This window comes from Lycium barbarum, chromosome 3 (assembly GCF_019175385.1).
Source record: "Lycium barbarum isolate Lr01 chromosome 3, ASM1917538v2, whole genome shotgun sequence".
NCBI classification, from domain to species: domain Eukaryota; kingdom Viridiplantae; phylum Streptophyta; class Magnoliopsida; order Solanales; family Solanaceae; genus Lycium; species Lycium barbarum.
The window spans coordinates 41,861,972-41,865,936 of record NC_083339.1 but is presented as its reverse complement, the minus strand read 5'-3'; the positions used below and the strand labels follow the sequence as shown (position 1 = coordinate 41,865,936).

General features: G+C 38.6%; 1 non-coding gene across 1 annotated transcript; it reads right to left on the bottom strand.

Moving 5' to 3' along the window:
- Positions 1 to 3,080: 3,080 nt before the first annotated feature.
- LOC132634475 (small nucleolar RNA R71) lies at positions 3,081 to 3,185 on the bottom strand. The gene has a single exon (XR_009580194.1). It is a non-coding gene; the product is annotated as a small nucleolar RNA R71 (small nucleolar RNA).
- Positions 3,186 to 3,965: the final 780 nt, after the last annotated feature.

Below are 3,965 nucleotides of genomic sequence, written 5' to 3'. Positions count from 1 at the left end.
TGCTTACCGCTATATCCTTCACTGAGTCCCGGGCCAGGACATGTTCTCGTGCGCATATTTACTATATTAATCACCGAGTCCCTCACTAGAAGGCCGGGACACGTTATATATATATATATATATATATATATATATATATATATATATATATATATGATATGATGATATGATGATGTGATGATATGATGACATGATGATATGGAGATGGTGGCCAGGAGGGCATATTCCCTATTACCGAGTCCCTTATTAAAGGGCCGGGACACGTCTATGTTTATGTTTATGATGCTATGATTTTAATTACCGAGTCCCTCATTAAAGGGCCGGGACACGTTATATATATGTTATATACAGAATGATTATGCAGCTTTGATTACAAAACTCTATAACGATATTGATATAAGAATGATACATATGAAATATGTCCAAAGGCAAGTTTTATGAATTTCTGATTGTTGCATTGGGTCCTACATACTTTGTCTCCTTATGAGTCTATTACTACATTTCATGCTTTACATGCTCAGTACATATTCCGTACTGACCCCTTTTCTTCGGGGGGATGCGTTCATGCCCGCAGGTACAGACGCTCGTTTTGGAGATCCGCCAGCTTAGGATATCTATTCAGCTACTTTGGAGTGCTCCTTTGTTCCGGAGCCTAGGTTGTGGTATAACTCCCTTTTGCTGTATGTGTATGTGTTTATTCGGGGTACGGCGGGGCCCTGTCCCATCACATGATACTGTCATTACTCTTAGAGGTCTGTGGACATCTGTGTGGGTCTATGTATAGTTGATGATGCGTTGTATGAACATGACTTATGTTTGGGGCGCACCCATTCGTGATGGCAGCCTTTTCGGCTTGCATATGTATGTATGTTTGGAATGTTGCGTGTAATGGCAGCCTTGTCGGCTTGCGTATATATAAATATATGTTGTTGTTGAAAATGGTAACTCCTCAGGAGACAGGTGCTTATGACATACAGAATCGTGACAGCTTTAAAATAACGCCCTGCCTTTTTATACAATTAAGTTCATGACATGCTAGTTATAAATGATTACAGTTAACAAGCAATATGAGTGTCTAATTCGGGCACTAGTCACGGTCTACGGGGTTGGGTCGTGACATTGACCCGGTCAAATAGACCTCCATTTGTAATTCTGAGATAGCGAGTGAGTCTGTAGCGTGCTTTTTAATATGAATTGATATGCCGTGAAATTATGGCACATTTGAAGCTTTTTAACTCTAAGTTTTACTTGTTTCCGAGTGAATTTGTGTCAGTTTGATGTGTTTTGTGTATGTTGCAGGTATTTGTTAGTCGGACTGCAAAAGCAAGTAAAAATAAGGAAATTTAAGACTCAACACTGTTTATGTACTTGTACGGAACCGTTGTTATTCGACGGACCGTCAATTGAGCCGTCATTATGCTTATCATATAAGTTCAGAGACTCTGCAACTTTGGGATGCAAAAGGATGAGAAGATTGACGGACCAGACCATGAACATGCTTGATGGTCCGTCGAAGTGCACCGTTATTTGAAGTTCTGAGGCTTGGCTCTATGTCCGCAGACCGTCAAGTGTATCGTCGTTACTCAACGGTACCGTCGATGTACATTGATCGTCTGTCGAGTTGCAAACCGACTGTGGCAGTTTAGTCTTTATTAATCCGAGTTTTTGACTTGTATAAATACCTGATAGGGTTTTATTTTTCAGACATCTTGAGTTTAAGATTTGTATTGAGCAGATTCAGTTCTTAGTACTTTTCAAGTGTTCAAGACTATTCTATTTTCATTTACCTTCAGTTCTCTTTGTAAGTTCACCAACGATTACAATTACAATGTTTTGTGTGTTCATCAATTCCACGAGTAGCTAAATTCCCTACTAAGGTTGTGAACCCAAGGATTGGTGTTTTGCGAATGGGTTTCTAGTTGTGATATATTCATAATGGGTTGTTAGAGTTTGTTAGTTCTTCATTATTCATTGTTAGTTGATGGTTGCAAACATTTGGGTATGCCATAAATCTTGATTTATTTGGGAACATAATTAGGGTTTGGTAAAAACATATAACAAGAACTCAAGGCTTTAAATCTTGTTTAATAAATTCACTTAGGAATACGAGGAGTTTACTTGGCATAATTAATCGTTCTTCATATAAACTCTTTAGCATATTGGAAAATTATAAAGAGACATTGTTCTTAATTATTGGGAAATATTAGGAACTCCATTACAGATTAAGTGCAGTCATGCAACGACCCGTTAGAAGTATATCATATTAGAACCCAAAAGCATTTCATTCATCTGGAGGGGACACAACCTTGGTTTCCTTTACCATATATTACAATCCAAAGCAATTAGTTAGCAAGTAGTCATAAACAACAAACTTTTTACAAACTCAACGGAATAAGACATTAGACCTAAATAAAGCATTCTACGATTTTGGTAACATTTTCACAACCTATTCCATGTGGGATTAGACTCCAACCTAGTTGGATTACTATATTTGACATCATCCGCCTTACATCATTTAATTAGTGTAATTTGAACGCATCAAATTATGGCACCGTTTCTGGGGAATACGGTTTTGAAATTACTAAATAATGATTACTTTGCTTGAGTCTTTTTCTTATTCCATCACACCTTGTTTGCTATTCCTTTTGAATCGTAATCATAAATCGTAATCAATGAGGAGCAAATGGTAACCAGGGTGGTCAACAAAACCCCGATTATTGGGGAGAACGAGAATATATTTGCTGATCTGACAGACGAGGAGGGCTATGCATCTGCTATTGTTCATCCTCGGGTTGGAGCTACAAGTGTCAAGATTGATTCCTCTCTGTACCAGTTGCTCAAACTTAAGGGCTATTTTCGAAATTCCACCGACAGTGATCCTCATCAACACTTGTAGAACTTTGTGGATGTATGTGCTAATAACATCCAAAATAATGTTTCCCAAGATGCTATTCGACTGAGGCTCTTAAAATATTCTGTAGCCGGAGATGCCAAAGTGTGGTTTGAAAAGCTGCCTCAGAATTCTATTACTTCATGGGTAGAGATGCTCAAGAAGTGGTATCCCCCAAGCAAGAAGGCTGAAATTCGTACAAGGTTTATGAGTTCAAACAATGCCAGGGGGAGTAGATATATGAAGCTTGGGCGAGATTTAAAGAATAATTATAGAAGTCTCCAAATCACGATTTTTCAGAGAAGATATTGATGGAGAAATTCTATACAGGGCTAGATCCTATAGCACAATTAGTCACGAACAATGCAGCTGGTGGGTATTTCATAGACAAAACTTATACCCGAATCTCTGATATGCTTGACAGATTGACTACACACAATCGAGCATGCCACTCGGGTAATGCTGATAGTCTACCGTTTGGGTGTGCAATGATCCACAATATAGTGAAGGAGAACAATGATACACAACAAACGTTGGCTCAGCTTGCAAAAAAATATTTCCTTGCTGACCAAGAGGTTTGATGAGAAGGATGGTAAAAAGGTAAATGTCTGTGAAGAAGCGTAAGGAAGGCCTAAGGGGATGTATCAAGTCCAAGAGGGTCCATATCAAGAGGGACCTCCAATGCAGGTTGAAGATACTAACTATGTGAACAACTCTCAAGGGGGTTATCAAAGGAAAAATTACCAAGGGAGTTACCAGACTCAAAATCAATGGAGACCTCAGTAGGGACAAGGTACTTACAATAACATACAGGGGAACTACAATAATAATTATGGTGGCGTGAACCAAGGGAACTATAACAACAACAACAACAAAAATTTCAGAAATAATAGTTCTAATCCATATATTACACCAAAGGGGCAATCAAATGATCAAGGTAGTTCGCCGATGGAGGCTATGCTTGAGAAGGTGCTAGCAAATCAAACCAAGGCTAAGAAGAATTTATCTGGGCTGAATGAAACAGTGTGATCTCATACGGCATCCATTTAGAAGCTCGAGTCACAAATGCGTGATA